The 10,349-nt window shown below is 43.5% G+C and overlaps 1 long non-coding RNA gene across 1 annotated transcript; it reads right to left on the bottom strand.

Moving 5' to 3' along the window:
• Window positions 1-4,362: 4,362 nt before the first annotated feature.
• LOC147982139 (uncharacterized) lies at window positions 4,363-5,942 on the bottom strand. Its single transcript, XR_015599992.1, has 2 exons — window positions 5,519-5,942; window positions 4,363-4,768 (listed from the first exon to the last, which is right to left on the bottom strand). It is a non-coding gene; the product is annotated as an uncharacterized LOC147982139 (long non-coding RNA).
• Between the last annotated feature and the right edge of the window lie 4,407 nt (window positions 5,943-10,349).

Below are 10,349 nucleotides of genomic sequence, written 5' to 3'. Positions count from 1 at the left end.
ATGGATCTCCAAGAAAATGAGAACGGTGAGATTGTTTCGAACCAGTTGTCACTGTGTCGAGAATGTGCACTCTCATCCACACATGGTATATGTTCTTGCTACCCATACCTTAAAACACCTGCGGTGTTACACCCAGGCATGACAATTCTGCTAGATTGTGTCGAAGTGTTAGAGCATCTAGAAACGGAGCTGACTAATGTGACCCCCCAAGAATGCACAGATTGTTGGGTTTAGTTCCTCATCGGTTGTTGGTTGTGGTAGGAGGCAAAACACATTTATAAGGGCAGGGGTCTCCTCTTCTAACATGTTAGTCTTTTAGGGGGAGAGGGCTCAAGGCATCTCGTAAGTCAATGTTGCTCTCCGGTTGTGCCTGGTAGCGTAGGCCGACCGAAAATGCTGGTGTTCATGGACCAGAGATTGCGTAACACGGATAACACCCTGTCACCGCTCATTTCTCAGCCGTTCCAACCACACTTATCATTTTCAAACTACTCCGGTGGTTGGGCGAACCTCTGGCTCCTCCTCCTTGTCATCCTCGTCCCTGAAGAGTTTCTCCTACTTCACGTCAGCCTTGTGGATAAAGCGGTCATTGGTCACCACCTTGAGCTCAAACTGAATGTATTCAAGGATGGTCGGCTGCTCTGCATGGATATCTGCCCAAAGCTCTAGGGTTAGCATTTTGTAGTAGTGACCTTGGTGCGGACCATGGTGGCGAGCGGATCGCGGGGTTGTAGTGGACTGATGAGTGGATGGGGTCAAGGCAGCGGTGTGGACGAGAGGGATAGGGAGGAAATTTTGGCGGCTAGGGTTTAACACTCGCCGGAGCGGCTTAAATTGATGTGTTTCGCCCGTCAGGCAGCGCACTGGAACGGTGGTGTTAGTGTGGACCGGTGACCACCTGGCGGGCTGATGGATTTCCTCATGGGTCCCATCCGCCACGTACGACCGACATACGGGTTGGGTATGAGGGGTGCCAGGCAACCTAGACGTTTGTGTTGGGTTTGAGGGCTCCGGTTGGGTGTGATTTTGGCATCACGCGGTGGTTGGGCCGTCCGCCCGAAAGTATAGGTTGTGGGGGGTGGGGGCGTTGAGGGGCCGGTTGTAGATGCTCTTATAACAATAGATAAAGAACATTGTACACTCGGTTTTTTCTTCTATTTTCTTACATTGGTAAAACCCAATAGAAATTGTTGTAGACTATGGATGCAGCCACTCAGGAAAAAATTATCTGCTTTGTGCAACCGATTTGGGTGGCCATCTAGCACTATTATCTATGATATATCAACTGTAGCATATATATGATATTTGCTTGAGCAAGATAAACAGTAATGTATATAATAAGCTTATTGTAAAACAAACTAAGCCCAACACTGACCCATTTACCAGAAAATAATTCTTACAACGAAATTTCTAATTTCCAAACGTTCGGATTTTAGTGTTAGATCCGAACGACCCAGCCACCGTTTGATCCGCATCTGACGGATCTGGCGAAGGGACTCGATAGAAGTTCAAACGTAACACACATCGTTCGATGAGATCATGCGGACGTGTTTTTAGGGAAGATCCATGCATTCCCACTTCCTTGCTCGGAAATCACGCTGAACCAATGACCTGCCCACTACTGGTTTTTTAGCATCTATAAAAAAAGGGGCATGAGGGGACTCGTACCTGGCACCTCACGACAGGATGTGAAATATCCTAATGCACTAACCGCATTAGCACACTCCATGTTGTGTTAAATACTAGTACAAAGCTAAACATTTTGACCCTAGTTTTTACTAGCATCACTAACCATTCAAGCTTACATTTGTCGGGTTTTTTTCATGAGTTTTTCTCTAGTGCATAGTTGTGGTTCCACTTCATCATGGAAGTAGGCATCTCTGCTAATGCTCAGATGACGATGACGACGATGTTGGTTATGTGAGACGCTTCTACATGATATGACGTCCGAGGGGTAGGAGATGTTAGCGAATGGGAGGTGGCCGGTCATCTCGAAAGGATGGGATTTTACGCACCGCGGAGATGATAGCTTTTACGTACAAACATCATGGTAACATTTGTTCGGGACGAAAGAAGTAGCTGAAACATACCACCCAATAACTTACGTGTGAATAGCTTGTTAATTTAAGCACCATACACCTGATAAATATGTGCAAACATCACGGTAACTTTTAACCTAGAAAAAAAGTTGATAACATATAGCCCAAATAACTTTTCTGTGAATATCATGATAATTTACGCATTGCAGAGCTGACAACTTACGTGCAAATACCTCGGTAACTTTAACACAGAGAATTTTTTTGATAAGGTATACCCCCGGTAACTTCTATGGAAATAACATGATAATTTAGGCACCACAGACCTGATAACTTGCGCGCCAACACCACAATTACCTTTTTTGGTGAGAAATTTTTTTGATGAAATATAACCCCCTCCCCTACCCCCAATAATTTCTGTGTGAATAGCATGGTAATTTACACGTGCATAGCTGATAACTTATGTACCCCCGAGTCTGGTAACTTTGACGGGGCAGCTAGGGGTGTTTGTTGAAACATACAATGGTAACTTATGTTTAATTAGCATGGTAATTTACACACTACATACCTAATAACTTACAGACCCCTGGCATGGTAACTTCAACTCGTGGAAAAAGTTGTTGTGACATACTACCTCCATCCGGGATTATAGTTCCCCTCGACCGCATCAGCAGGATCAAGGCAGAGCAAACGTGCATGCAAAATCTTTTGTTCCCGGTGCTAATAATTACCACATGCAGTGGCTCGCTTTTATGTTGATCTCATGCATTGGTCCGTCTTCTCCGCATGCAACGGACGCAATACTAGTCACGGAGTAAACATTGCATGCATCCTACCTTTTCACATCCAGGGTCCCTTGTGGAACAACATTCGAAACGAACGGCCTAATAAAAACAGACAACGATGTGGTGCTAGCCCGCCATATAAACCCGGACGGAGGTAGTACCCCGGTAACTTGTGCGTATACTTCATGGCACCGCGTACCTGATAACTCACATACAAATATCATGAAAAACTTTTTGACCTAGGGGGAGAAGTTGTCAAAAATACTCGCATTAATTTCTATGTAAATAGCACGGTAATTTACGCATCACATACATGATAATTTACACAATAAACATTGTGCCAGCCCTTACCAAGGAGTGGGAGCGGGAAAGTTGTTGAAACATACCCCGGTAACTTCTATGAAATTATGATTGCCGGGGGGGGGGGGGGGTAAGTTGTTGACATATCCTGTGTAAAATTTATGGTGATTATACACACGCAAACCTGATAACTTGTGTACAAACATCATGGAATCTTTGACCGGGGGAGAAAAAAAATGTCAAAACATCCTGTGGTAAGTTCTGTTTAATTTCATGGCATTGCAAACCTGATAACTTACGTAATGAACACCGTGGTAACTTTTTACCCTGGGAAGAAGTCATTGAAACAAACTCAGTAAATTTTGTGTAAATATCATGGTATTTTATGCACTGAAGACATGATAACTTATGTACAACCCCATGGTAACTTGGATCCAGGAGAAAAAAGTTGTTGAAACATACAGTCAGTAACTTTTCTGTAAATAACACGGTATTTTACACACTACGGACCTGTTGTCTTACATATAAAACTTCCCGAAAAAAGAACTTACGTGCAAAACACGTTCATATTCGAAGTAAAAAAGTACGACACACAAACACGTGGGCACACTCCATAAAGCCATATTCCTAAAGAACCCTAAAGATTCGTACTTACATTAGATCTTCATCCATGCACCGAAAAAAAACCCAGGAAGATACCTTTCTATGTACTAGGACAGTAGTAAAAAAACAGTTTAAAAGGTTTGTTTTCCAAACATTTAATGACAATGTGGGCATCGTGTACTGGTAATTGGTCTAAGTAGCAACTCGCTTTTCTACCTGACCAAGGTTCGAGTGCCATGTAGGCTCCTTTATCTGAACTTGTGGTTTTTTTTTGTTATCCTGTAAAAATCAATCCCCCTTTCCTGAACTCGCATTTTCTTTTTGCTATCCTGTAAAAATCAATTGGGAGAAGCGGATCGATTGAACTGGAAAAGTGGATTGAGGATCGAACGGGAAAAGCGGATCGAGGGAATAGTTCGGATCTAATGCTAAGACCAGAACGTTTGGAAGTTAGTCCAGTTACAATGTTTGCCACAAAAGTCTCAAAGCGCACGATCAAGAATAAATCTTTTTCGGTAATACAAACTCTGTGATAAAAATCTTGGTTGCTGGAAGCATGAGTTGTAGTGTTTTAAAATTGGAAGCCTAAATAGTGTGCAAGGAGAGAGACATCAACCAAAGAACATCAGACTCACGTATGGAGACACTTAAAACACATATTACTTGTTGCGAGATACAACACCAACACACAGAGAAAGAGAAATGTACCGCGTAAACACGGCATGGCTTTTCTTCTCCTGGTATTATAGATAATCACGTGGCGCTGTCTGGCGTTTATTCAAAAAGGGAAACACAACGATAGATAGTCTCACATCGCTATGCTTGTATCAACAACAAAGACTAGTGTTCAGTAGCTAATTTATTCATGCTTGGACAGTACTTGTATCGATCTCCAAGCTCCAACCTGCCTCCAAGTGTGGTTCCCAGGCCGCCTATATCTTCACGGATACTAATGTGCGGGTGGGCCGCTCGAACAGTAAGTAACACCAATTACACAAGGGGGATTAGGCGGATCAACCGTGTAATTCATGCTGCTTAAAGCACCTGCAATGGCGTTCGAGCCCACGCACGCACACAGGGCATCCCGTCAGACCGGGTTACAAAAATTTCCTACGCTGAAAAAACCAAGAAAGTATTGGGACTGAGAGCTGACTCACTCTGTGCATTTAAAAACCGAACCGAAAAACCATACCGAAAATAAACCGAACCGAACCAATTTTATGGTTTTTATGGTTTCTGGTTTCGGTATGGTATGAACTTTTCATACCGATTTGAACTTAGTTTTTATGGTATATACCGGAAAACCTAACGGTTAACCGAATAAACCGAAGTAAAAAATAAATTTATATTTCTTGAGATGAACAACCATACAAGTTGTCATTTTTCTTGTACATGAGTCAAATGCACTACTAAGCACGTAATTTTTTCTTGTAACATAGTCATTTTTCTATTTTTAAAATGCTAAGCACGTCCTTAATCATCAACAGATGAATCAATGCATGCATATATACTTATATATATAGTCATATACTATTTGTGTAGAATAGTATGTGTTTTGAGTCATAAATTTGCTAATTATTATTACATCATTTCCAAATTCGCGTCAACTTTGGTTTTTATGGTATATACCGAAACTATACCGAAATAATTTGGTATATACCGAAACCGAACCGTATTTTAATTTCATACCATATTTACTGAAACATTAATACCGTACAAACAGAAAAACCGTATAAATCGAACCATGTAAACTGAATAAACCGAACGCACAGGGTGAGAGCTGACTGTACGTACCGGTGGCTGGGGCGAGGCCTCTGGCGGCGAGCACGGCCTGCACGGCGAACGCGAGCGACGCCACGATCACGCACAGGAACGAGACCACGTTCTTGACGAGGGCCATTTTTGAAGGAAGGACGTGCTTGTGTTTTCGCTGTGCTTGGAAGCAATGCCAATGGCGTACTTATAAGAAGATCCAGCGCACCATGAGGACCAGAAGCAGGGTTCCAAACACCGGATATTTTCCTCAGTGTGCTGTGTGCACGTCCAAGGGCATGCGTTGACGGGTCACACAAAGCTAGACAGACCAAAACGATATGAAATGCACTGTACTGGTGTGACCTGCCACCTGATTCTGCAGACTCTAGCGACAGAAGTCATGGAGAATTCCACGGTTTGGCCCACCATGCACACCCATCGTTCTCCTTGACCACCGGGTTGGTTTCGGTCGGTCGTGTAGCTGCTTGCACCATGATGAGCTTCGCTACACCCATATAATCTTACGTAGAGAGGGATGTTACGGGATGATGTGGCAGTCATTAATTGGAAATTATTGGGGGCGCGGACCCACCCTGAAAGGAGGGGGCGAGGGGAGGTTTGATAGGTTAGACAGGAAGGTTGGTACGTTTACTGAAAGGTTTAGCATTTTTGCGTCGAGAACCACCGGGCAACTCGCAACATTTGACTGACTTTAGCTTCTTTTGCAGTCCACGTCGGTTCGTGCGGCAATGCGTATTATTCACAAGAATAATAAAAAGTGTATAATTTGATCCTTGGTAGTTTACCGAAAAAATAAACAGAGTACTAGCCATAAGGAGTTTTATAGAAAAATAAAGTCACACATTCCATACAAACGAGACTACTCTCGCGGCACGAAGGATCCCAAGTGTTTCACGCCGGGAAAAACTCAAAAGGAAGCCTAGTGCTTGATTTTTGCGAAAACCATAATAGGCATGGAAGAGATACCACGTTGGACATGAGCATTGCGCTCGGTCTAAATTTCCTATACTGTTAGCAAGAATAGTGAGGACATAGCCCTACGCCTTGAGCCGACGCTCGAGACAAGGTCTTGGAAACTTGTTACACAATAATTGTATCCACACTTCATCCTCCTCGAATGATAAACAATATAGCCATTTACTGAGCAAACATTTATTTTTAAGCTCCAAATTTTCTATGCCGAAACCTTCTTGATTTCTTTGGTTCACATAACGTATCCCACTGTGCTAATATATACTTTGTCTTATACTCATTTTCCTACCAAACAAACTACAATCTACATAAACCCAATCTTTTCCGGACTCATACGGATACTTCGTAAAAAGCATAAACATAGGTAGACTCTTAAGCACCAAGTTCACGAGGACCAGCCTTCCTCCGTAGGACATAAGTTTGGCTTTCCAATAGCTCTGCTTCTTTTTGAACCTATCCTCGATACATTTTCACTCTTTGTTCGTTAATTCACGGTGATAAGATGTTATCCCTAGATAACTGAACGAGAACGACCCAATCTAACGATCAAACAACTGTCTAGAGTTATTCTCTTCCTCTTTGGCGGGTCCAAAATAGAATAGCTCCCTTTTGTGGAAATTGATTTTGGGACCTGATAATTGCTGAAATAGACACAAGCCCACCTTAATATTTATCACCATTTCCATGAGGTGTTCCATAAAATTAATGGTATCATCAGCATAATGTAGGATCAAAACTCCCTCATCCATGAGATGTGGGATTAACCTTCCAACCTGGCCATTCTCTTCGGCTGTATTAATGAGTATTGCCAACATATCCGCAACAATATTAAATAGAATAGGGGACAACGGATTCCTCTGATGCAATCATTCTAATTCTGGAAGAAGTGACCCATGTCATCATTGACCTTAACACAGTGCTACCTCCTTGTACAAAGGTCATAACCTGCTTCCTCCAAGCAGGGTCGAAACCATTCATACACTTTACCTTATCATAAGCTTTCTTAAAATCCACTTTGGATATAACTCCATCGAGTTTCTTCGAGTGAGTTTCATATAAAGTTTCATGCAAAATGATTCGTATCTACTTTCTGAAAAATCTTGAAGCTAATATCAAGAAGGCAAATGGGTCTGAATTGCTCAATTCTAACAACCTCTTCTTTCTTAGGTGTTTGAGAAATTGTCCCAAACTGAAGCTTGAACAATTGTAGCTCACCTTTAAATAAGTCATGAAACATAGGCATCAAGTCATCCTTAATACTACCCTAGCATCGCTGGTGGAATTCCGCAGGCAATCCACCCGGCCTAGGTGCCCTATTATTCTTTATCTGCAGGATGGCCTCATGTACCTCCTTTCTGGTAAAAGGGGTACCGAGCACCTCATTCTCTTTCGAACATATCTGCAGAATGTCTCCCACGAGGTTCCCATCGTAAGAAACAAAATTATCCACTAGGGCACCAAAAAGTTTCTTATCATATTGGATATGTGTCATTTAAGGTTCTGTGACATACAGTTGCACCTTCCCTTTGTTCAATTTGGACAATCCTCTTTCTCCTATGCTTTCCATTCACAATAAGGTCAAAAAACTGAGGGTTACTCTCACCTTTTGTGACCCCTCAAACCTTTGCCCTTTGTGCCTATTTAATCACTTCATCCCTAAGAAGCTCAGCGAGACTCTCTTTAGCCTCTCGCTTGGCGAGCTGTCAGCCATATCGAGAGGATTCGTCTCAGCTTCAATATCCAGCTCATCAATGAGGTGCAGAAGTATTTCTTTTTCCACTATAAATCGCACTTGCATTCTTAGTCCAACCCCATAAAATTGTCTAAGATGCCTAATCTTAAACTTTCATGTTCTACATTAGTCTCTACTCTAGATTCCTTACCCCATTACTTGGCCACCATGACTAGAAAATCCTCTCATCCAAACCACGATAGTTTGCAAGAGAAGGCAGTCTTCTTGCCCACATGATCCTCCTCACCGGAGTCAACAAGAAGCGGTGTATGATCCGACAATCCTATTTGCAACGCTCGCACCGTCATAAGTGGAAATTTTTGTTCCCATTCCACACTACTTAGAATTCGGTCTAACCTCTCATAAGTTGGATTCTCAAGGTTATTAGCCCATGTATATTGTCGAGCCTTGAGAGCTATCTCCCTCAAGTAGATACTTTCGATAGCATTGAATATGGAGGACCATCAACCATCAAAATTATCATTATATTTTTTCTACCTTGCTACGAACGATGTTGAAATTCCCTACTAACAAGAGGGTAACCCATGATTTCCACAGATACGCACTAATTCTGCATGAAAATCGGGTTTGAACTCAGGCTACGCCGCCCCATATATAGCAACCAGCGCCCAGTACTGGTTGCTAGTACTGGTTTAGGGTTTGCGGTACATATGATATTTGCTGGTACAATTTGAGATACATAAAAATAATGTACTTAATAACCTTGTTGTTAAAAGTTAGTCCTAGAATGACCTATTCACCGCAAATGTTTGCGGAAGAAGTTTCAATTGACACGAGAATAAATCCTTTTTCGAGCATTGTGTTAGGAATATTCACTTCCTCAATGAGATGTAGTATTTTCTTGGAAAAGTAAATTAGTGTGCACGGGAGAGACATCAAGCAAACCAGATCAAAACTCACGCGAACACTTTAAGCACATATTAATTCTTACAAGGGACAACACGTAACATACGAACAAAGAGATTTATGCCGTGTAAACACGGCACGGCATGAAACGCTAAGCGGCGGCTGAAGGGCGATTGCGAGGCGATCTCCTGACGACGCTAGGGTTAGGGTTTTGGCTACGGGGGTGGTGAGAATACGGTGGTGTCTGGGGTGGTGACTACGTCTCCATCGACACGGACTGGTGTAGCCTCCCTCCTCCACGGTGTGGAACCATGGCAGAGAAGGCGAAGGTGCAATCTGCGGAGATCCTGGCGACAAAGGCAAACCCGGCGGCGACAGCGACCCCAGGAAAAGCAACGAGTGGGGGTTCTTCTAGATCCCCGATCACATGCAAGACGTTGGATCCTACCGCAAGCCTCTCTCCTAGGATGGGAGGGATGGTGCTGCTGGATAAGGAGGCGGAGGGTTTCGTCTTCGAGGAACCAGATCAAATCTTGCCCAAGAACATGAAAGTGGTCGGCGGTGGGAAAGGCGTTCTCCCCGCGATCGCTAAACATGACGGTGCTGGAGAAAACGATGCAGAGGGCTTGGGGTCTTCACCATGAGGATCGGTTCCGGGACATGGGCGACAACGTCTTCGTTGTGCACTTTGGGAGCGAAGGGGATTGGAGATATGCAATGAATAATGGACCATGGCAATATGATTTTAATGTCCTAGCCTTGAAGGAGTATGAGAGCAATGTCCGGCAGTCGGAGATTGTCTTTGATAGGATTGATGTGTGGGTAAAAATCGCTGATCTCCCACCAGGCAAGAGGACGGATGCTTTCGGAAAGGCATTGGGCGATTGGATCGGTGAAATTGTTAAAGTGGATGTTGACAAGGACGGAATGGCTAGAGGGAACCAACTGCGTGTCAGAGCAAGGATCATGCTTTTTGAGCCTTTAGTGCGGGGGGTTTTCCTCAAAAACTCTCAGGAGGACAAAGTGGGTACTTGGTACGATTTTCACTACGAAAAGATCCCCCACTTCTGCTTTGAGTGTGGACGTTTGGTGCATGAAAACAGACGATGTGTCCCTCCTGTTGACAAAGCAGCGCAATGGGGAGGCTGGCTAAGAGCATCACCGGGGAGGAGCACTGGCTCCAAGAACGAGGTGAAAGGAGGGAAAAACAACAATGCCAGCACCAGTAGCTTTATGAGTTCACAATCTGATGGAAACAACAGGGAGCAGGACAGCCAT

This window comes from Triticum urartu, chromosome 3A, assembly GCF_056163025.1.
Source record: "Triticum urartu cultivar PI428250 chromosome 3A, HENAU_Tu73, whole genome shotgun sequence".
Taxonomy (NCBI): Eukaryota; Viridiplantae; Streptophyta; class Magnoliopsida; order Poales; family Poaceae; genus Triticum; species Triticum urartu.
Note: the sequence above shows the minus strand (reverse complement) of the source record. Positions and strands in the feature narration are given on the sequence as shown.